Source organism: Protopterus annectens, chromosome 1.part0, assembly GCF_019279795.1.
Source record: "Protopterus annectens isolate FY-2018-M chromosome 1.part0, PAN1.0, whole genome shotgun sequence".
Classification (NCBI taxonomy): domain Eukaryota; kingdom Metazoa; phylum Chordata; order Ceratodontiformes; family Protopteridae; genus Protopterus; species Protopterus annectens.
In genome coordinates, this window is record NC_056725.1 from 1,826,270,741 (window position 1) to 1,826,296,181 (window position 25,441).

Here is a 25,441-nt window from a genome sequence, read left to right on the forward strand (position 1 = left end):
ACAGAAGGCAGGAATTGGGTGATGGGAGAGGAAAAGAGATTGGCTCATTTAATACTGTACTGTTAGTGTGCAGTTTTTGCTGTTGTGTAGGGTCAGGATTTAGATGAATGTCTCCACTGACTTTTTGTGGAAATTTTATAAAGGAAAGTATGCAGCCAAATGCATTTCTGTTTTAGTTTTACTGGACTTTGTATCAAAACATACTTAGATTTAGGATACTGTAACTGAAAAAAATCTAAGAAGGTTTGCTGGTACAGTGTGGGTGCTATGATGATTGATAGACATGGCAACTGTTGGTAAAGTGAATATAGGTTTGTAGGACTACTAATTACATTTACTTGAGAGGCATTGTAGTTGGTAGAGTGCACTAATATGCTCAGGAGGCACACTAACAGGGTTTGAGTCAGAACCATTTTTTATAATATGTAATTTAGATTTTGCTAAAGATATTAATTAGTTTGCACTGTAAAAGTTACTGGGCAAGAGTAGTTCCAGTTATAGCAGTATAACTTCTAAAAGGACAAGCTGGATACAGCACTTTAAGTAAATGAGTCAGAGATGCTAATTGTAGGGCAACTGTGATTGGGTTATGTTCTGATTTTTGATGTAGAGATAGGTTGGAGGAAGTGAAAGGGTGGATATGGGATATTTTAAATGCAGAGTAGGAGGGTGAGGGTTGGAATTGGGAGTGGGGTAGGGGAGTGAAGTGAGCTCGAGTGTAGCAAGGGTGAACAGAGGTGAGCCCAACCACTGAATTAGCAAAGTAACAGTATTGAGAAAAACAATCACTAATCTTTGGCTATGGCAAAAGGTAAGAAGGTTTCCAGAGATAACTGTATGAGCTGAACAGTGTAAAATAGAAGTTGAGAGGGGGGAAGGAGAATTATAAGGAGCAGTAAACAATCCCAGGAAGAGTAAACAGAGATTTACATGGGGGGGGGGTTAAGAATTTAGATGTTAGCTGCAGGATACTGTAATAAAGTAAGAAAAGGAGGAGGGAGCAATGTAAATAGTTTGTCCTGTTTCACTGGGAGTGGGGGTGTGGTGATGCCAAGCTATGTACTGGCACTTATTGTGGACTACAAAAAACTGCTAAACTGATTGCCCATTATTATGAGTTGTAGTATATTCCAGTGGTATAGTTGGTGTTGAGGGTTCTACGGAGCCACGTCTTCTAGTACAGAGTGAGCAACAATACAGCTACATAATGCAGGTGAATGTACATGGACAGTCAGTTGTCCCTACAGTCTGATTCTATAAGCTGTAAGTCTTAGCTTATGTTAACTTTACTGGATTACATATACATATCTATTTTGTCTGCACATTCTTGGTCCTTTCAAGCACGGACTTCAGGCATGGGTGATAGGTGCTGGACAGTGATAGTTCCTATGTAATCTGTGCAGTGTATTAGCTGGGCTGGTTTGCTCAGGGTTGGCAGAGGAGGAGTAGAGATAACAAAGGGATAAGAGGTTAACTCAGATGCTAGATGCTATGGTAAACATATTACTATGTTTGAAGAATTCAGTTTTAATTGAAAAAAGATGGGAACAGACAGTGCTTGTTACTAGGTCAGGCCTCCAAAATACCTCTTGCAGATCTTTATGCAGCACTACGAAAAGGTGAGTTTAGAGGTCCTTGTGTATGCAGTTGCTCTATTTAACAAACAAACGTTTACATTTTGATGGAACAAGATACAAAAGTGCACAACGGTGTAGCACTGTATATCTAACAGCCATGTCTGTTGCATCAAAACCTATCTGCCCTTAGAAACAGGTGCAACATCTGAGGTCTGCAATTAACTCTTAGGTACAGGTTAATTAATCACAGCCAATGTGGTCAATAAGTAGTATAACACGGATTTATATTATAACATTAAAGTAGTAAAACGTTCAATGTAATAATATCGAACCCAAAACAGCGAACGCTGAAAATAGCGAAGCTGCAGAACATCGAATTCTTTCCTAGGAAAAGAATTTGGTGGGCTGTTTCTGCCGTTTCACTATTTTCTCCACTGTGGTGTGAAGGTTATGGACCGGGTTAAGGTAAGTGTGCGAACGGACCGGGTTAAGGTGAGTGTGGAAATGGGATAGTTAGGGACCTTAGGGTTAGGGAGCGGGTAAGGTGATTGTGTGATAGTTAGGGGCCTTAGGGTTAGGGAGTGGGTAAGGCGAGTGTGCGATAGTGAGGGACCTTAGGGTTAGAGAGCGGGTAAGGTGAGTGTGTGATAGTTAGGGACCTTAGGGTTAGGGAACGGGTAAGGTGAGTGTGCGATAGTTAGGGACCTTAAGGTTAAGGTTTGGGTTAAGGTAAGTGGATAGATAGTAGTGTATGTACAGTTTAGTGCAGGGTTAGAAGTAGGATTTTACGTGTATATGTGTGGATTACTTTTTTTGGTGTGCTTGTGTTGTGTGTGTGTTTCTTGGAACAGCAAATTTTTCCCTGGGAAAAAATTTGCTGTTCTGAGCTTTCGATAATATCACATTTCGACATTCCAAGTTCGAACTTATGGTGTTCAATATTTTGGGATTTCGATTATGTGATATATACCCGTATAACACAGACTCTACACATTTCGCAATGCAACAATGAGGATGAACATCCTATGGACAAGTCACTTTTTATACCTATATTACTTGGTTTCATGCCTGCTGCCTAACATTTGCCTTTGTAAGTAGCAGAACTATTAAAACAACACAAAATGTCTGTGGCTAAACGGGGAGAAATTCTAGCAGCTCATTTAAACATGGAAACACACAAGAACATGTTTTTGTCAACCCAAACAACACTAGCACTAGAACTTTCTAGCTTTGGAGAACTGCAGTTGAACAATATAAACACTAATATTTTTACTTTAGTATAGTGCCTTTTAGAGATAAAGACAATAAAAAAAAAACTGTTAACAAAATAATAAGCAAACAACTTCTAGCCATATAATTAGTTTTAGTTAGTAGTACTGTTTTTATGCAGTTTGTGCTTAGGTAAACACACTCCCATAAAGACACTGCTAAACTAGTGAGTAAGATTTTGCAACCATCACAATGTAACCTTTAGTATCTGCAACCCAGAGCATGAACCAGCCAATATTCTATGATATAAATATGTGTTAGCTGCGTGTGACTTACTGATTTTCTCTGACTAGAGGCCAGGCTGGCAGAAAAGGAATGCATTCACTGCAAATTCAAAAATGGTGCCTAAAGTAAACAAAAGAGCTTAAAGGAAGAGATGGATGATGGGAAAACAGACCTCAAGGGGCATGAGGGATGGTGCGAAAGTAAGCTGAAGCAGAGATGTAATTACCCACTGAATCAGCAAAGTAACAGTGTTGAGAAAAACAATCAGTAAGCTTGGATATGGCAAAAAGGTTAGAATGTTTCCAGAGATAACTGTATGAGTTGAACAGTGTAAAACAGAAGCTGGGGGGGGGGGGAGGAGAATTATAGAGAGCAGTAGACAAGCCAAGAAAGAGTAAGCATACATTTACATGTGAGGTTAAGCACTTAGACAGTTAGCTTCAAGACACCATATTAAAGGAAGAACATGAGGAGGGAGTAGTCTGAAAAAAAAAGCAAAGCAAGTAGTTTGTCCCATTCCAATTGGGATTGGGTTGGGGGTGATGACAAGGTATGCAATGGCAGTTATTTTGGACTACAAAAAAAAGCACTAAATTGATTGCCCATTATTATGTGCTGTAGTATATACCAGTGGAATAGTTGGTGTTGGGGGTTCTATGGAGCCACATCTTCCAGTACACAGTATGCACCAATACAACTACCTACCTCAGCTGTCCCTATAGTCTGATTCTACAAGCTGCAAGTCTTACCTTATGTTAGCTTTATTGGATTACACATATATCTACTTTGACTGCACACTCATGGTCCTTTCAAGGATGGACTTCAGGCTTGGGTGATAGGCACTGGACAGTGATAGGTAACAAAATGAAATTGTGCTAGTGTTTAGTGAATTTTTATAAGTAAACATTTATAATAATGCAAAGAAAAGAACATCAAAGGGATACATTTTATTTTGCTTGTATAACTGGCACTTAAAATGAAATTATAAGTATACTGTGAAATAAATAAACTGTTTTGAACAATACTAATGGTAATATGTGATATGTAGACACATCTTTAGCATATGAATTTCTGGTGATTAGTATATAAAAAATAATAGCCAAGTTAGACATTAAAGTGATTTGCTGACACTCAGTGCTACTTCACGGTAATTGGTGAGTTTAAGTGCCGCTGTGCATTGTCCTTATTGTCTTTCCTTATGCTTTTGCTGTGCATTTTACTAAAATGCTTCATAAGCTTCTTACTAAAACTATGGCCCAAATAAATGCAGGCTATACCCTCAATGACATTATCTTGGGGATAATATGAGGTATATCCACAGACTTTAATGTAAACTCATGCTAGTGGGGAGAAACAGCTGTTTGGCAGTTTCTGCACTAAATGCCTTGAAATGCTTTGTTTGTTCAGAGGCCGTGACAGTGCTTTAGAATGTTTGAAGTCCTGAGTTCATTCCCCAGGTAAGAATCCATGTTTTCCTTTTCAGTCCATTGGCTATTAAATTTGGGGAGTTATGTCATACTTGTTAAGGAAAAAAGGGATATGTGTGGAAATTTCAAAAGGAACAAAATATGGCTTTGGCTAGAATGTATAGGAAAAAATACCTATATGTTACCCAAAACTTTTGAGTGAGTCTTAACATAAATCCAGTTAGTTAAGTTAGTGAAAGAAACCAGTACAGAAAGTGAAAAGACAGAGTACTCTTAGTGCAGGATAAGAAACTTCGTCAGAAAATTCTTGTCATTAAAGTAAGAATGCCTGTATGAACACAGAGAGGGAGAGACCCATAGTAACAAACTGACTAAAAGAACAAAGGAAACCCGAAAAGAGTCCTGGGGTTCCCTCTATATGGTCTAATCAGAGGCCTCGGCAGAAAATGGACTCCAAGCAGCAGGTACTTAAACAGATACAAGTTACCAAAGTAAAATAAAAAAATGCTAAAATGAAAAGCAGAAGAAAGTCAGTGGTAGTAATAATTGCCTTTTGTAGAAGTAGAAACAGGAGAAGAAACACCTATACCTATATTTGCTGGTGAAGATGCTAAAGCATCTATTTTATATCAGTGTCTTCACAAAAAATGTTCTAAACTTAGCTAATCTGCAGATAAACAATGTAAACTTTAAGAAAGCACAGTTGGAGAAAGATATCTTAAGTAGAGCAAGAGAAATAAAAACAGAAAGAAAAATAATCTGGTTTCATTCTATACCTACACTGTGAGTAAAGTAATTACTTTCTGTATAGAGTAAACAATGAAAAAGGAAATACTTCACTAATCTTTAGTTCTAAAACCTTTTAGAACACATGCAAAGAAACTGACTCATAGCCATACTTTGGGAAGATAAGGTTGGATAAAATAAAAATATATATAGACTTTTATCTAGGTTCTATTGACCATGTGTAAAGAAAGACACTAAAAACTTCTGTGCAGCTTGCCTATAATATAAAACAATGTCACCATAACCTGGGTTCAAAAGTCTGCTGATACCTATGGTTTTTACTGGACTTCCATATGAGCAGCTGTCCATTAATCGTTTAAGCCTATTCATAAAGTCTAGCACTGGCTGCCAATGCATTGCACTGATTATTAAGTGTACAACATTTACGGATGCAATACCCTTGTGAATAGACAATGCTAATCCTATAGCCAGAGTTAGTGTAAGGGCAGAGATTCTCAAATATATTCTTGAAGCCTAGGACACCATTTACATGCAAATTAATGCACCAGCTTTGCCTGTATTTTAAAATTAAACAATTAGGGATTTAAGCAAACCACCATCAAACTGTTCAGTTAGTGAAATGCTTTAATAAAACTCTGATGTCTTTGATAAAGATGACCATAGAACAAGATGGCAATAAATGAGATAATTTACTTCTCTACTTCATTTTTGCTGTAAGAGAAGTACTCCAGACTTCATGAGGATTTACTTCATTCTAGTTACTGTATAGTAGACAACCACAAGGTTTGATGGACATGGCAGAGGAGACTTAGGAGAAAGGGAACCTCATTTTAAATGCAAGACAGCTCACTTTACAGACTTATAAAGTGAATTAAAATAGTTATTCCAATAGTTAAGTAATAAATACAAAGAGCATATAAAATACAAGCGAGGGTGTGTAATAAAAATGGCAGAGAGTTTAGAACTGTGGACAAAGTGTTAGTATTAGTTCCTACTGCTGAAAATAAATTTCTAGAACAGAAGGAATGACCTATTGAGCTGACAGAGAAGCTAAATAAAGTCAACTTCAAAATTAGATAAACTGAAAAGAGAAAATTGGAGCAGATATATCACATGCTGCTGTTTGTCTTTCAGCTTTTCCCAGTTAGGGGTCGCCACAGTGGAAATCCGGTCCTCTAATGATTGGCAGTTGTTTTTTATGGTGTCGAGTTGCCAGCCCGACGCTGAACCTTCAGCGAAGGCACACCCATTCAACGTATGTCTTTCAAACACCCACCCGACTGCGGGAAGGACATGCAGACTCCACACAGAAGGCACTCCCAACACAAGCCGAGAATCGAACGGGAGAACCTCTTGCTGTGAGGCAACAATGCTACCGCTGCACCACCGTGGAAGTACCAGAGCAGATATATCACATAAATGTAATAAAACCATTGAGGGAAGCTAAAGCTTCTGAAGTCAGCCTAGGAGCTGACACAGATTCCAGTAGCATCCAGTAATATTGTCTGCTATTGGAGTAGATGAAAAATTGTCTATATTCCAGGAACAGGAAGTAATATATATATATATATATATATATATATATATATATATATATATATATATATAGATTCACTTCATAATCTCAAAATACTGAAACATCGAATTTCAGTATCTCAAAACTATGCAACTGAATACACAAAACACTAAAACTATAGAACCCCGAGCCCAAAACCGGGAAATTCAAAACACCGAACAAACCGCATACACTACACCATACATACACCACAACACCCACATCACAACATAAACAAACAAAAACTACACACATACACAACTCATACACACATAATGCACCCCCACACCCCCCAGTATTTATATAAGCATACTACCATCCACTGTTGCTTAAGGGGTTCTAAACCACGCTCTGAGCCCGGTCAGCCAGCAGCCTCTTACCCCCCCAACTAGCTACCTTGTAAACAAAACTCCTACACCACCTATTAGTACCCCTCTTACTATCTTTCCCCCCTTCCCTAATCTGGCAATAGCCTACCCCCTTACTGTATTTGCTTGTAATACTAGCTTTGCCCAGTAGGTGGCACCCCTATCCCATCCAATATTTCTCCTGCTTATCCATTTATTATTCTGCTTTTATTACTCTATACTTCTATGACCTTGAACTACTCTGAAACTTCACACTTTACCCTTTATTCTAACTTGCTACGCTCTCCTATTTTTCTAATAGACTCCTTACTTATCTCTGCTCCTTCCCAATTTAGACTTACTTAACTTACCTTCAGTAATCAGCTCTGCTGATTGTTTCTCCTCTAGCTGCTCCATTGCCTGTTTCTACCTGCTCCGTTCGCCCTGCGGGCTCACTCTTCTCCCCTACCCTACCCCCAATTCCCAACCACCCCCAGTGGTCTTACACTTATACTTCACTGACCACTCCCCCCTTCTATCTCATCCTATCACATACCTCATCATCACCAGGCCACTCCCATAGCTCTCTCTCCTAATTACTACTACTTAACTCCCTTTTGAACCACTCCCTCTCCTTTCCAACCATCCACTACACTAATTTACTTCCCAATTCCACCGCTTATCTAAACCTCCTCTAATTTCTTACCTGTTTATTTTATATCCTGCTCAATCTTTTCAAATACTCTCTTCTTCTTTCTACATCACCTACTAACACAAACTACACCCTACTTAAATCTACTTTTTGCCATGGCCCCAACAAATAAAACTATTTTCACAAACATAATACTCTTAACTATCACAATAGCCTGTCTTACCATACCTTACTCATTCACCTCCTTTGAATATCTTTCTCTACCTGAACAAAACCATTACATCCAACAAACTTTACCATCTTCTTTCATCTTCTCCCTTAACCACAGTAACATAACCTGTACCTCCAACTATATACTACCAAAATTTCACAGAGCAACCCACATTATTTACTTCTCTACAAAAAAGACTTTTAATAACCTCTATAAACTCCTTAAATCTCTACAATACGCCCAGCAACACCCCCCTTCTAGATGGTGATATTCATCCAAAACCTGGCCCCAGCACTGACTATACCAATAACCCTACCAATTTAACAGTGCCTATAGTTTCTACCTTAACTAAACCATCGAACTCCCTCTTGATAGCTCACCTTAACATTAGAAGTATTAACAATAAAATTTCCCACCTGCATGCACACCTTGATGTACACTCATTTGACATTCTATGTCTTACAGAAACTTGGCTAAAACTATCTACTCTAGACCAGGAAATTAGCCTTCCTGGCTATAACATCCTTAGACATGACCATAAAATCAAAAAAGGTGGAGGTATAGCAATTCTCTATAAATCTAACCTCAAAATTTCCCCTGTTAATGTGCTTCCATCATTAGATACCAACTCTGAAATCCTAACTACCAAACTCCAAATCAATAACTCCAAATCTATCTATCTAATTTGCATGTATCTACCCCCAGGTAATAATACCAATACTCTTGAGAACGTACTCGGTCACCTCTCTACCCAACTACCCCAGGAGACCATTGTACTAGGTGACTTTAACATAGACTAGTCCACTTGCAGTTCTCTGAACCCTACCAACCACATAAACCTCTTTGGATTCTCACAATTAATAACAACTCCTACGAGAATCCACAAACCTAGCAACAAGGAAACTACTCTGGACTGGATCCTTATTAATAGCCACCCTGAAACTTATACTCCAGGAACCCTTCCCGACGATATCAGTGACCATATGCTTACCTACATTATTAGACAAAAAGTCCATATTCCAACTACTCATAATCTCAAAACCTCCCGCTTAAAAAAATTCTTTAATCCAGACAGCTTCCTAACCGAATTGCAAGCATGTGACTGGTCACCAGTAACCCATCTAGAACTTGATGAAGCTGTTATCTACTTTAATACTAACTTTCTTCAAATCCTCGACTGCCATGCACCTTATTGCTTTGCTAGAATAAGAACCAAATCTGCCCCATGGCTCACAAAACAAACTAGGCAAAAGATACTCCTCAGAAATAAAATCTGGGCTAAATGGAGAGCTACCAAATGTCCAACAAACCACCTCCACATTAAACAGCTAAGAAATGCCACCAAGAAAGATATTCTTAGAGACAAAAAAAAGACTTCTACCTTTACCTCCAACAAACCAGCCACAAACTCCACAAAAATTTTGGTCTGGGATAAACAAACTTCTTCAGCCAGGTCACACTACTACTCCAGACCCAACCGGTTTCAACCATAACAACTCCAACCAGATCCCTGATGCCTTTAATAACTACTTTACAGAAGCCATTCAAACCCTGGCCAATTCTTTACCACCCTTCACTGCTTCCCAACCAAATGCCTGCAATACTTCATTGCCTACCTTTCAAATACAACCTGTATCTAAATCTCTCATCTGTAAGCTACTTCAAAAATTGAAACCTTGCACCCCTTCTGCTGACCGTCTCCCATCTGAATACCTACAATTAGCTGCTAAAACCATAGACTATCCCATCTCTATCCTTATCAACAGAACTATCTCAGAAGGCAAAATCCCTGCTCTATGGAAGATATCCCACATCATCCCTCTACATAAAGGTGGACCTTCTACCGAGCTTTCTAACTTTCGCCCTATTGCTTTACTCTCCCCATTAGCTAAGATAATGGAAAAATGTATTCACAAACAACTACTTAACCACTTACTACAAAATAACCTACTAGCAAACTGCCAACATGGCTTTAGGCCATTCCATAGCACATCAACTGCCCTGTTATCCTTTATTGACTCTATATATAAAAATCACAACAATAACTCTTTTTCCTCTGCACTATTTATTGACCTCTCAAAAGCCTTTGATATGGTTAACCATAACTTACTTCTAGACAAACTAAAGGCCCATTCTCTTGATCCTCAAGCTATACAATGGTTTAGGTCTTATTTGGTAAACAGACATCAAGCAGTACTTTGGCATAACAATCTGTCTTCACTACTTCCAGTAAATATTGGAGTACCCCAGGGCTCTATCTTAGGTCCCCTACTCTTTTCCTTATTTATTAACAATTTACACATGAACCTACCTCAAGCCACCTGCATTCAATATGCTGACGACTCCACCTTAATCTGTACAGCCAAGAATATAGCCTCTCTCCACTCCCTCACCCAAACTGTTTTTCAGAATGTTGAAAACTGGTTTATGCAACACTGCCTCCTCCTAAATCCCCAAAAAACAAAACTACTGCTTTTTACTCCAACTCATAAATCACCTACTCCTTTCTTCTCTATAACCTCTAACAATGGTACCAACATTACCCCAGACACTACAACCCGCCTACTAGGTGTAACAATTGATAATCTTCTTAGCTATGATGAGCACAAACTCCTCTATAAAGTCTGTTAACAAAAAACTTGGCACCCTCTATAGAATCAAACCCTTCCTTACACCTGCTGCAAGGAAAACTATTGCCCAAACCCACCTCATTTCCACCCTTTTCTATGCCTCTGTTATATATACTAACCTATCCAAAAACAACCTCTCTAAACTCTCCACCTGTTATAATAGCATAGCTAGATTCATCACAAGCTCCCCCTTTAAAACCCGCCACTGCCTTAACCTCAAACAACTTGGATGGCTAGAATTGCAAAACCATATACTCTGTCAACAATTACTTATTACTCAAAAGATCCTATACCACCCTAACAACACCCCTATCCTCACTAATCTAATTACACCATATACAAATCTAGCTACACTAGGCTCTGCTAATAAGCTTCTAGTTTCCACAAATAAAGCTAACAACAAAGCCGGGGGTTCACTTTTCTCAAGCACTGCATGAAAAAACTGAAATCAGCTTCCTGCTGAATTATCTACCCTTGCTTCTACTTCTCTTTTTAAAAAACATCTTAAAGAACATCTGAAAACTCAGTGGCTTTGTCCATGCACTAACCCAGACTGATATCTTTTTTACTTTTTACTCTTACCCCTATCCCTACTCCTGTAACCTATGCCTCCAAATCTAGTTGCTACTCTTTCTTGAAATATGAGGATAACATATATGTGCTTTTCCCTTAACTGAGGCTTGCTCATACCTTCTACTGTGTTTTGTATAATTGTTTAGTATAATTTTTACTAAAATTGTTGTAGTTTATAAATTTATTATTATAACTGTTCTTTAGACCAATGCTACCTCTGTATTGTGATTCTTCATGTTGCTGTGCATTGTTAACTTTGTCACTGTCCATGCTTGGAGCTTTTCTCCCCAGGCCTCTACTGAAAATGGACATATATCCAGCTAGACTAGACCAGTTAACAAATGTAAAATAAATAAAATAAATAAATAAAATATACTAACTCCGAGATTGCACAAACAGGAAACAAAAGCAAACTCACACACGCTCATTCTCCAGTCCCTCACACACACACACATCAAACATATCAGCACACTCAAACACAATCCCTTACAAAACATTCACTTACCTGAGAAAACACCTAGATCCACACATGGCACCGTGCACCATAAACACACAATCCCGGACATCATGTAGTGTAAGGTCATAACCGCAAATTCGAGATATTCAAATTCACGATTATGAACTTTCACTATTTTAAACATTTGGGTTTATAGTCTCGAGATACTGAAATTCGACATTTCAGTATTTTGAGATTATAAACATCTCCTATATATATATATATATATATATATATATATATATATATATATATATATATATATGGGTTCCCTTCATATGAACAAAACCTGGAAGATCGGGACCAGATGTTCGACCCTGTAGAACATTGAAACTCCAGAAGCGCGAAATTTAAAATCCTGACATTACGGGATTGTGTTTGGCGCTTCTAGTGTAAGTGTCTGTTTGAGGGGTAGTGGTTTGTGTAATGTGTGTTGTGAGCATGGTGTGTGTTTGTGAGGGAATGTAATCTGTGGATGTGAGTATGCCTTGTATGTCTGTTTGTGCGATGTCAGGGTTATGAGTGCGAAATTTACATTCAGACATTACGGGACTGTGATCTAGTGGTGCTGGTATTGCGATGCAGGTAAGTATGAATGTGTAAGTGTGTGTTTGAGGGGTAGTGGTGTGTGTGTTGTGAGTGTGGTGTGTGTTTGTTTGGGAATGTAATGTGTGGTTGTGATTGTGCCTTGTGTGTCTGTTTGTGCGATCTCGGAGTTTGAATAATAAAGAAGGGGGGGTGTGGGGTGCAGGGGGGCTTGCCCCCCTGCCTATATGGTTTGTAGTATTGTGTGTTAGGTACTTTGGGGTTGTTGTGTGTGTATGTGTGTGTTTGTGATGTTTGTATTGGTGTTTCATGGTTTTGGGTTTTGTTGTTGTGAATGTTCATTGTTGTGGGGTTTTGTTGATGTGTTCTCGTTGTTTTGGGTTTCGGTGAAGTGGGCTGTCATTGTAATGAAGTAGATCCATATATATATATATATATATATATATATATATATATATATATATATACACATACACACACACACACACACACACACACACACACACACACACACACACACACACACACACACACACACACACACACACACACACACACACACACTTTTTTCTGGGAAATAAAAAAATTTTTTTGCAGAAGTTTTTATGGTAAATTTAATATAGTACCATACTAAAACTGTGTCAGGGGAAAAGATAAACCTAAAACCATACAGGATACAGAGTCCCATAGAAAAGTATTAAGTGAAGTAAGAAAAAAATGCTTAAGCTAGGTATCCTTGAGTATTCTCAAAATGAATGGAAAAGTGCAACTGTGTTAGTCACTTTTCTGGATGGTTCCATAAGATTTTGTAACAGTTTTCAAAGAAGGAATGGGATACACAATGCCGTCACTTATCCAAAGTCTAGAGTGGGTGAGATCATAGGCAGGTTAGGCAAATCAAGATTTTTAACAACCTACATTTGAGTAAGATGTACTGACAGATTTCCCTCACTCCTGATGCCAAAAGTAAACAGAATTCTCCACCCCTGCTTTACCTTTTGGAATTCAAGATGTTCCTGCCACTTTCAAATGATCCTAGATAAAGTTCTGAAACTTCACACTGATTACTTAACTGTGTCCTTGATGTGGTAATTAATTCAGAAGATTGAGAGTTTTGGGGAATCTTTAAGACAGCAATACTTACTGTAAATGCTGTCAAAAGAAAGCTTTGCACACAAGAAAAGAGATACTTAGTATGTGTGATTTGGTGAGGGGTAATTAGACCCCAAAGAGACAAAAATAGAAGGTATGAAGAGCTGGTCTATGTCCAGTACCATATGAGAAACTTGTGAATAACTTTACAACAAAACAAAATAATACAGTGTAGAAAGTGAAAAGTATAACATTTCAAGATACAAATCCCCTAAATGAAATGTGTGTCATGGATGTAAATATTCAACATTAATGAGCAGAAAAAGGATTTAATTTTCCCACATTTTTTAACAAACTAAAAATTGTTTAGCAGTTGATGGTCTAAAAATAAGCACTGTTTCTATTTATGTAATCTGTAGATTTCAATAAATGGAAAAGTATATTATAAAGACGGGTAGGTGATGTATTTTGACTTCTGCTGGAGGCTTTGTCTGAGTGCAGTAGATAGGAAGAAACTGAAAGTGAGTGGTAGTAAACAAAGGAGCAACAGCAACATGGAGCAAGGAGCTTGAAGACAAGGAGTGGATAGACTGCAGTTCTGTCCTGAAATGGAAACCGTCCAGTTTTATTTAATGTGGTATATCAATTATTGGTACTTGCCAAGAAAACATGTTGCGGTAAGCTTACACAGTACTGGTATTTATGGAGGACTCATATGCATTCATAGGGAGTCTGAGTTTCAGATGAGGGATAAGAATTCCCTTTTCACTTGCTGTGTCATCTGAAATTACCATTTAACTGGATCTAGTAACATCACTTAACACTGCAGCTGAATGAGAGGTCAAGCCACAGTACAACCTGCTTAAATATAGGGCATTCTTAGATCATGTGCCACACACACATTTATGGAGGCTGTTTAAGATATAACACTGTTTTATTATTAACTGAACTGAACTGTACTATACAACCACTTGAAAGCAATCAGAAGTTATAGGATGCTTGTTTTCTATTCTTATTAGATTATAAAGGTCAATAGTTCACATGTGTGCCTGCCTAATGGCTTGGATCATGGTGGAAAAGAGTATCTTATCTTGACCAGTCTATATATCTGACAAAGTCCGTCAAGTAAATAATATATAAAAAATAAATACATTCATACATACATACATACATACATACACAAATGCTTTATATTTCAAGAAGTAGACTTCAGAGCCCTATGAACATAAAAGCAAATGCACTCTAGTTGTCTAGTCAGGGTTCCTATTACGTTATCGAAAGATAATGTAATCGAACGATCAAAACTTCGAAATGGCAGCATTTTGAAGATCTCATTGTGGCATCGCAGTACATTGAGGATTGGAATATTTGCCCTTTCCTCACTGTAGTGCGATCTCGGAGTTGGAATATATATTTAGCGGTTGGTGGGGGCACAGCCCCCCACAATACAAGCTTTGAAATACTGCCATTTTGAAGTTTTGATCGTTCGATTATGTTATCTTTTGATAACATAATATGAACCCATCTAGTCATTATCATGCATTAATATTTAACAGACTTTTCCTAAAATAGCACAATCAAATGTGTGTATATCAACAGTAAAAAGTGTGTTCATGTTGAAGATAATAGCTGACCAAAAATGCATCTGAATTAAATGGTTTCCTTTTCTGGCCAATGCCTATATACCTTTTATTTTGACTTCAGATGGGAAGTATGGGAAATAAAAAAAAAAAAAAATTAAGGAAGACAGAGGAGTTTTGAAAGCTGGAGAAGCAATGTGGAATAAGAATGCTGAAAAAGAAAAAACAGACTAAGATGTACTAACAAGGAAAGAAAGAGGACTCGTGAGATTGTTTCTATGTGTATCAGGCACTTAATTTAGCTTGTTTACATTTAGAGAAATAATCAAGAGACTGCCTTACTAGAACTTTTCATTTTTTGCATGCTGCCCCTATTGTGTGCGATGTTACTCTTGCTTAAATTTCAAATGGACAATTGTATTATTATAACTTGATTTATATGTTTTCTCCATGCTTTTATGTTTACCCCACTCAGGCATTTTTGACATACTCAAGAGATTAGGTGCAAACATGTATTTCACCCTGTAGATAGCCAAATGACTTACAGACAGGACCCAGGAAGTTAGAATTGGGGAGTCCACCTCTACAAATAGGCCAGTCACAAGTGGAGTACCTCGGGGATCGGTCTTGGACTGTTCCTTTTTGGCACTTACTTCTCTCTAGTCAAGTTCAATGTCATTGTTTTCTGGCTGACTATATTTGCACATGATTGCAAATTAGGAGCTCTCATTGAATCCCACACTGACACAAATGTTCTCCAGGAAGGGCTGACACAGACAAACAACTGGTGTCAGAATGACAGACTAAAACTAAATGCCTAAAAATGCATAATAGCATCCTTCAGGAAGTCATCCATCCCTGATAACTACCATATTGACAACACACCTCTTAGAGTTGACCCAGTAGTCAGGGACTTGGGGACACACATAGACAGTAATCTAGCCTTTGACCATCACTTGTTTACCGTAGTGAGGAAATCATTCTACACTAAGCAACTTATAAACAAAGGTATGTCATCTAAGTCCAAGGAAGGCGTTGTTCCACTGTATTCGGCATTCTTCAGGCCTATCATTGAGTACAATGCCCCCTTTGGTATGTACCTAACCAGGCATATCCAACAACTGGAATGTCCACAGAGGTTCTTCACCAAAAGAATACAGGGTGTAAAGTAAAATGTCCTATGAAGACCTCCTCAAGGCCCTATCTCTATATTTTGTCTCCTACAGGCTGTTGAGGGGAGATTTATGCCTGGCATACAGAGCATTGTCAGACCCCAGTCTGATGGACCTCCTGCATATCTACAAAACAACCAACACCAGAATTACCACTTTTAAAGACTTAAACCTGGCCTGTGATATAAATAGGACCTGCTGGAGAGACAGGTATGTATCCCAGAGAATACCCCATCTCTGGAACAGGCTCCTCATCCATGTGAAGCAGAGTTCCTCCCTAACCCAATTAAAGTGTCATTTGGACAACTGAATGGGGCACAGGACATTCACCCCTGGTTTGGCACCTGTGTCTCTAATGGACACAGGCAACCTATAAATGGTTCATCTCCCAGGCCCCTGCTTGTAAATGTTTCATCTCCCAAGCCCCTGCTTACACTTACCAAATGTACCAGAACTTTTCAGAGATTTGGGATGTATGACTAGGCTTTAAAAGGCCCTTGTGATCATTAGCCTAGTAAACCCCTGTGAACCTATGAACTTATGAACTTGTATGTTAATCCTTCTTACACATTTCCCTGCCTGCTGCAGATATAATAAACAAAAATTTCAAATGCATCAAATATTGTTTGCATGACCTTCCTGTATATTGTTCCAGAATGCTGAAAAATGTAGACATTTATAAAAAAAAATCTATCTCTACCTCTGCAGGGATGAGACCAGCATCTCCACCAGGGGCAGCTAGCTGTTTTTATATATTCAGTTAAGTCTTGTTGCTTTCTGTGATGTGTGATGCTGAGTTAAGGCTTCAGTATCATACTAACAATGCCATTTGAATTAATGAGTGCATTGCTCATAATAGTGGGATATGTAAACGTCTGAACAATTCTGCTGTATTTGCTGGGGATATATTTGAAATATATTCTGTACTGCAGATTTTAATGATTTGTCTAGAATGGGTAGGCTTTGCTTAAGTGGAGCTGTAATCAAAGCATGATATAGCTGTCAATACTGCCTAAAGGTACACTTAGAAACCCATTTTTTTGTCTTAAATATTCAAAGGATGCCAGTGCTGCTCAACAATCAACTAGAGATCCAATTAAGTTTTCACTTTGGTTATGCAGCTGTTAATCTTTTCCTTCCAGAGGATATATGTTCGTTCATCAAATAAAATTAACATTGAATGGCTAATACTCAAATGTTAAGCCTTGAATGTTAATATTAACAAAGAAGTTTATTTTCAAAAATAAAACCATCGAATGGCCATAGTTAGCCAATATCGTGAATGACCGATGATGCTGTACACCTTGTCAACCATGGGGGGGGGGGGCTCTGCTCCTCACCCCCCACCTATATATAATAACTCTGAGATCGCACTTGTTGTTGTGTCTTTCAGGTTTTCTCAGTTAGGGGTCGCCACAGTGGAACTCCGGTCCGCTAATGATTGGGAATAGATTTTTACGTGCCGAATTGCCAGCCTTGACGCACAACCTTCAACGAAGGTACGCCCATTCACGCATGTCTCCACACAGAAGTCGCTTTAGCTGAGAATCGAACAGGACAACGTCTTACTGTGAGGCGACAACACTACAGTGAAGAATAGGGCAGCTTTATAAAAGGGTTTGTTTAGCTTACCTCATGCATTGTGGTACTTCCTGGTTGTTTCCAACTATTGAAAATAAACATCTTTGGTAATATTAACGTTCGTGGTTTAACATTCAAGTATTAGCCGTTCAATGTTAGTTTTATTCAATAACTAAATATAGACCCCCCCCCCTTATAGATTATATTCTGTTTGTCAATAATCAAAGCTGGGAGTTTCTAAAGAGTATACATGCTTCCAATAGTTGCCTGAAATTAATATTCTCACTCAGGGTTTGTAAGGTACAATGCATCCAGCACATAACATGCTGTTCCTGTGTGATCTTGGGGAGATGCTTCCCATATGATGCAAGAGTTAGTTCTTCTGGTGCAAACAATACACTTGTTTCTAACTTAGGCAGTAAGGGGCAGAAGCAAGTCAGTATGATAGCAAAGATTTTTTAAGTAAATGTTAAACTTATCAGTTTCAAATTTAGGAAACAAAATACCCCATCTTTTGAAGCATATTTAGTAATTCCATGTAAATTTATTATTATATTTCCAAATAAATTGTTTCTGTTTAATTATCTCATTTATTGAACCATACATGACTGTTTGAAAAGGAGATATGTCTAGCTATATATTCTAGCACTGATGCAAAAATCATATTAGGAGTGCTTCAGTCTCTGCCATGTATGTGTATAAACAAAAACGACTTCTTCCATACAGTTTTAAATTCACTAATCACAGAGTTAATGAGCATCAAGGTATTTGGGAGACGCTGAACACCAAGTGAGTGGGAAATATTTCATCTTCATTTGTAATGCCTTAGCATTTCATTTTCAGTCTGATACAGATAAAAACATATGATATGGTTATTGTATGAGAGGTGTTTTCAAAGCAGGTTTGTTAAAAGCAAAACACAATCACCGACAAGCACCCAGCCACAAGCATTAATTCATTTTTAACTTGTTCCACAATTTGCCAACCTAAGATATTTGTCTCAAATGGATGTGATGTGTTACGCATTCAATAACAGATAAAAGTAAAGTGAAGGATAAGGCATGGCCCACTGTGGTTCCCTTGGCATGGGGGGTGTTTGAATCTGTTATTTCAGAGTTTGTAATGAAACCAGCACAAAGGCTCTTTTAAAGAGCTTGGGTTACTGCAGGTTTAAGTACAGAGATAACAAAGCCTACTATTTTATCTGTTTTTCCTGTTTTACATTGAAAATTCTATAACATAGAGTAAAATACTTTTGCAAAGCCAAGCAGCATACTGACCACAGATTTGAACCATGCCAAAGGGCTTTAAACAGTGTAATGGGGACACACAAGTAGTCAGTGATTGATGTGATTGATTAGCCTCTTGTAAAGTCTGCTTAATATTACACATATAGCTATAGAAGCTAGAACTTCATATGTTTAGCCCACATTTTGAAAGGTTTGGATGGTAGGTTGATTTTACAGATAGGTTTAAAATTATTGACCTTCTAGCTTCTCTGTGGCTTGGGAAGGATGTTATCCATGATTGCTTTGATTAAAAGAATGGATCACCAATCTGCATATCTCTTTTAAATTATTAACAAATAAGGCAATTGGGGAAGGGAAGGGGGCAGATTGTAAGTCACCAAAAAGCCTAACAGGACCATCTATCTTCCCATTATGCATGTACTTCAAAGCTGAAACTAATTATTTTTAAGTTACTAAGGCTAATAGAGATCCTGTACATTTGAAGGAATAAATGGGAAATTAAGTGATATCGAAAAGGTTTCTACTAAATTTATTTTCTCTTTAGCTGAAGATATTATGGAGGTTGTGTACAGATCCACATAAATATACTGAAATGTTGACAAGGTCTGGTTTGATAACTGTAGATAATAGCATAGCTTTTAATGTGAATTGGAATTATCAGCATCAACTGTCTTCTGTTTCTAAGATGATGAACCAAAAACTTGCCAGGATTGAACACTTCTTTCAGAATATACATACATACATATGGGTCTATCTATATATATATATATATATATATATATTTAGATATAAACATATATATATATATATATATATATATATATATATATATATATGGGTCCCCTTCAGATGGTTGAACTTTTAAAAGCTCGACTTTCATATGGCCAAGACTATATGATCGAACCTTTAAAAGTTCAAATGATCTGAATGGGGATCTCCATAGAATGCAGAATAGGAAGATTTCCCTTTACTGCAATGTAGTACGATCTCAGAGTTGGTATATTTAAATAGTGGGAGATGGGGGGGTGCAGGGTGGGGGGCTTGACCCCCTGCTAGCACTGTTTAGTTTTTGTTTTCTTTTTGTTATTTATTTTTTTTTCACATTGTCGAACATTCAAATGTTCGATCATATGGCCATATGAAAGTCAAACATTTGGATGTTCAATTATGTGAAGTAGACCTATAAATATATATATATATATATATATATATATATATATATATATATATATATATATATGTGTGTGTGTGTGTGTGTGTGTGTGTGTGTGTGTGTGTGTGTGTGCGTGTGTGTGCGTGTGTGCGTGTGTGTGTGTGTGTGTGTGTGTGTGTGTGTGTGTGTGTGTGTGTGTTTGCACATGTGTGTTTGTGTCTATATAAAGAGATGCTACATTTCTTTTCTTCAGGGAGCCAGATTGTGCCTGTATGCACAGAAAAGATCTTTGTTACAGAAATGCATTTTAATGCATTTGGGTGGCAAATTTATAATTGACTAAATATCTCTAATGGAGTTTATCCATTTTTATATAATAAGACTTTAGTCAAATTACAGAAAGCTTGTCCATTTTTTAAACTTTCCTACCAAATAAGTATGGGCTTTGAGGCAGGTACAGTCTGAGTCAGCTATTGACTAGCATCCATCAGTAGTAATTGTTTTCTCTCATTGCCTTGTAAAATAAGTTGGACAGCTCTCCAGATTTTTGCAGGCTGGCTCCTTGTTGCCAAGGCAACAGAAAGTATGATAGCTTCATAACTGGAAAATAGACAGAACTCATTTACTACATCTTCTACATTCTGGAGTAAATTCCAATAAATAAGGGAGAAATTAATGCATCTAGTACTACAGAGGATGACAAAATAAATATATAACCTTGGTCTGTAGGGTTGACACTTTTCTGTATGTCCATCAGACTTAAATCTATTATAGAACATGTATGCTGCTCACGTACCGCATGGCATAAAAGTGACATCCGGGCATACCATCCTCGGAAATGACAGCTCCAGTAGGAATAACAGTCCAAGGAAAAGAGAGATAATCAGTAAATCTAGAAGAGAAATGGACTAGGGGGCAGAGGGAGGGAGTGAAGACTGCAACAGTGAAGAGAAGGATATCTACCATTATGGTAAGATTTTATGCAACTGTACTATGTCCTTCCATGTCACTGTCGCAGTATTCCTTACAATAAAGAGAGGGCAAAAGCTGAGGAAGAAGAGAGGGAGGAGGATGAGAAAAGACCAGCAGAACTCTATAGGAAGCCATGATAAATGGCTCTAGCAAAACCAGCTCTAGCTCTGAAAATTCCATCAAACTTGTAGTGCTTGGTAAAGGTATGCACAGAAGTCCAGGTAGCTTACTAAAGAATACAGTTAGTATCCAAACCCTTGAAAAAAGCACCAGAAAAAGCTACAGCTCTAGTAGAATGAGCCTTAACAGAAGCAGGATGCTCTTATCATGAAAGGAATAACAAAAATAAATGGCTTTAGAAATACAAGAAGATATAGTCTGCTTGGACACAGATAATCCTAAGGACCTAGGATGTAAGGAAACAAAGAATTGATCAGATTTTCTAATAGTCTTAGATTTATCAAACTAAAATATGAGTTGCTATGCACATCCAACGTGTGCAGCACCTTCTCACTGGCAGATTATGGACAAGGGAAAAAAGTGGGCAAATGAATTGAGTGATTCAAGGACAACTCATTCACCACCTTGGGCATAAAAGGATTAGTATGCAAGGACACCCTGTCCTTATGAAAACACCAGAAAAGGAGGACAAGCCATAAGGGCTTGAAGCTTAGACACCCATATGGCAGAAGTAAGGGCTCACAAAAGTACAGTCTTCCAAGACCAATGTTGCATGGAAGCTGAAGCTGCAGGCTCAAAAGGAGCCTGAGTCAATTTTTCCAAAACAAAATTAAGATCCCAGGGAGGAGGAATAAGATTCTTGGGAGGCCAAATATGAAGGACGTGTTTAAGGAATTGTTCAGCTTCAGATCTAGAAGCTAAAGGAAGAGATAAAGGCAGACAAGCAGAGACAGATGATAAGTGGGCCTTAACAGAGGAATAAGCCATCTTAGCATTGAGCAACTCACACAGACTGGTTAGGTTATGACAAAGACACCAAACAGAAAAACTCTTCTCTTTGGTTTGGTAGGATTTCCTAGTATTGGGGTTCCTGGCCTCCTGCAGGACCCTAAGCACATCATCAGAAAAAAATCTGTCTATATGGAATCAAAATCATATCACCCACAGTGTCAGTTGAAGAGTGGACAGGTGGGAAGGCATGAGAGATCCCTTGTCTTGTGTGAGTAGGTCCATCCTGTGAGGTAATTAGTGATGATTGCCCCTGGCTAAATGTAGAAGAAGAGGGAAGCAATGATGTCTGGGCCAAAAGGGAGTCACCATGAAGATTTTGGGAGCAACCTGTTGAATTTTGAACAGGACATTTGGAATGAGGGGAAGGGGAGAGAAAGTATAAAGAAATATCCCCATCCAAAAAAAAGATAGGGTGTCCACTCCACCTTCCAAACCAGAGGGCCTAGAACTCTGGCACAAAAAAAGAGGAAGCTGTCTGTTCAGAGAAGGGATAAAAAGATCTATTTGAGGAGTAACCCACTAGTGGACAATGTCAAGAAACACATCCCTGTGAAGCAACCATTCATGGGATTAAGTTAAAGACCTGCTCAGAATGTCTGCTACAATATTTTGACATGAGGGAATGTAAACAGCCTGAAGAATCACTTGTTACTAAATAGCATGTTCCCACACCAGGAGTGACAACTGGCAAAGAAGATAAGATCTTGTCCCTCCCATTTGTTTAGATACCACATCAGTGTGGTATTGTCTGTAAACACCTTGAGAGGTCCAGGGGAGAGGAGATGATGAAAAGCCTGAAGAGCCAGTTGAACAGCTCGCATCTCATTGACATTGATGTGATCTTTCTGTAAATGAGGCAACCACACCCCCTGCATCTTGGGTCTATATTATAACACTGAAGTTGTAAAACTTCGAATGTTATAATATTGAACCCACTACATCGAAGGATGAAAATAGCGAAGCCCCGGAACATAGAATTCTTACCTAGGGCAAGATTTCGGTGGGCCATTCCATGGCTTCGCTATTTCCTCCACTGTGGTGCAATAGTTATGGACCTTAGGGTTATTGTGCAAGTTAAGGTAAGTGGATAGTTAGAAATGTATGTATGGTTTAGTGTTGGGTTGGGTTTTGTTAACTGTATGTGTTATTATTAATTAGTTTGTTTGTGTATAGTTTCGTAGGGTATGTGTGCGATAGTTACATACCTTAGGGTTAGGGTGCGGGGTTAAGGTAAGTGGATATTTAGGAATGTATGTATGGTTTAGTGTAGGGATGGGTTTTGTTAACTGTGTGTGTGTGTGTATTAATTACTTTGTTTGTGTATAGTTTCGTAGGGTAAGTGTGCGATAGTTACGGACCTTAGGGTTAGGGTGCAGGCTAAGGTTAGTGGATAGATAGGAATGTATGTATGGTTTAGTGTAGGGTTAGAAGTAGGGTTTTGTTAAGTGTATGTGTGTGGTTTATTTATTTTGGTGTGCTTATGTTGTGTGCATGTTTCTCAGAACAGAGAATTTTTTCCCTGGGAAAAATTTCGCTATTCTGAGTGTTCGACGTTATCATATTTCGAAATTCCAAGTTTGAGCTTATGGTGTTTGATATTTTGGAATTTTGAATATATGATATAGACCCTGCATCTTTATGGAGCAAAAATCTGCTCTGAAGTGTCTGTGAACAGCTCCTGAGAGGGAAGAGGGGGTGGAAAGGGAGCCTTGGATTTAGAGACAACTGTTAAATCTACCACTGAAGTTCCTTCTTGAGACAAGGCAGAAGAGGAACTACAGGCTCTAGAGGATGTGCACATTGAAGCCAAACTGATTTCAGAAACCACTGAAACTTTCTCTTGTGGAATTTGGGCAGAGGGAGCATAAGAATGGGCAAAGCCATGAATCCCAGAGTTCTCAGAAACTCCCTGGCTGTTAAAGCTGCCAGAGGAAGAAGAGTTTGGGAAATGAGGTAGGGATACCAGAATAGACACAGTCTGGATCCTACACCCCAGAAAAACATGGTTTTGAGAAGGAGTCAGAAAAGCCTTTTTAAAGTTTATTGTGAACCCCAGGCTTTGCAGAAGGGAAATGGCAAAATGAAGATTTTGCAACAGTCTCTGGAGAGGATGACTGAAAAAGGAGGTCATCCAAGTAAGGAATGACTTGAATCCCCAAAAGCCTGCAAAAAGCACTTACAGGAGCAAGGCATTTGGTAAACACCCTTGGGGTGGTAGAAAGGCCAAAGGGCAAAGCAGTGAATTGAAAATGCCAGGAAGCAACAGAGAAACAGAAAAACTTCCTGAAAAGGTTATGGATTGGGATATGGAGATAAGCGTCCTTGAGATCCAGAGACACCTAATATGCTTGAGGAAGCAAAGAGGTAACAAAGTCTGAAGGGACAGCATTTGAAAGGAGGGCACCTTCAGAAAAGTGTTTAGATGAGAAAGGTCTAAAACTGGTCATCAAGTACCCACTTTTCTGGGTACTAGAAACATCCTTTAGTAAACCCCCATCCCACGTTGGGTCACTTTAATAAATCCCCATCCTGCTTTGGGTCACAGGCACCTCTTGAATAGTACCCTGAGTCAAAAGGTCTTGAGGCATCTCTGATAAGAAGGCAAGGTGTTCCTGAGGGGGCTGAGGAATACCCATAAAAGGAGGAAGGAATTTTTAAACCATGAAATGCCCTTGGTGGGTAATGGACAGAATCCAAGAATCCTGAGTAATCTGTAGCTAAACGGGAAGAGAGACAGAAAGGCGAAGAGAAAGAGGGAAGTAGCTAGGAAGAATAGGATAGTCATACCGCACCTAGTTTATCAGGAAAAGGAGACTTCTGAGACACAGAAGTCTGAGTAGCCTTCCCCTGAAGAGCTTGCTTGCCACCCTTTTTACACTTAGGAGGAGGGCAAGATTACATGTGAACAAAGGCTGGCTTAGCGGGGTAGTTTCTCTGAAATTTAGGCACAGGAGAAACAGACACATGCTTAAGTTTTTGTAAAGCCTTGCCCTTATCCTGAAGAGCTTTAAACAAATCAGCAGCAGCCTTGCCAAACAAGTGTTTATTATCTAGAGGGGCATCCATCAACTTAGCCATGATATCAGCGGGAAAAGCTTGAAGCCAAAGCCAAGAATACCTTCTCATCACTGACCCAAAAGTAGTACCATAACTATACTTGATGGAATGATGAGCTACCTGGAAAGAAGTTCCTAACAGAGAAAGGGCAGAAGTTTTACCCTCAGAGTCTGGAAGATCAGAAATAACCTGATAGGCCTGGGATAGGAGAACCAACCAATACCTGGACATATGGGTCTAATAATTATCAACCCTAAAAGCCAAGGTACCAGAGAAATAAACCTTCTTGCCTAGCTTTTCCATAGTTCTGCTATCTTTATTAGAGGCAATAATTTAGGAGAAGGAGCAATTGAGATG